The following is a 430-nucleotide window of genomic DNA, read 5'->3' on the forward strand; positions in this document are numbered from 1 at the left end:
GGGGTTCCCCATGGACGTGGGTCCCCTGAAAAGGCCAGAACCCGCTCGGGCAACTTGTGCTGGACTGGCGTCAAGGGGTGCTGCCCGTTTGCTTAGGGGCAGCATCAGGGCCAGGTTGCTTGGGTGGGAGAGAGTGGAAGCCAAAACCGTTAGTAACGTTTTAAGTAAAGTACCTCCCGATGTGGGAAGAAGTTATTATAAGTGTAACCTGTTTAACCGTTTTATATCTTTCCAGTTTGTGAAAATAAAACCGGTGATGGACGGGCAGCCCGCGGACGGTCTGCATTTAACTAAGGGGAAATGTGGCGCCCTGGCCAAGCCAGGGGCCACAGATAACTACACCAACACACCCCACACTCCCAGTCAGGCACACCTAAGTCAGACAAAACCCTTGTTGCCTTCCTCCAGGGGCTGATGTTCACATCAGGGG

The sequence above is a fragment of the Anomaloglossus baeobatrachus genome, chromosome 6 (genome assembly GCF_048569485.1).
Source record: "Anomaloglossus baeobatrachus isolate aAnoBae1 chromosome 6, aAnoBae1.hap1, whole genome shotgun sequence".
In the NCBI taxonomy this organism is placed as follows: Eukaryota; Metazoa; Chordata; class Amphibia; order Anura; family Aromobatidae; genus Anomaloglossus; species Anomaloglossus baeobatrachus.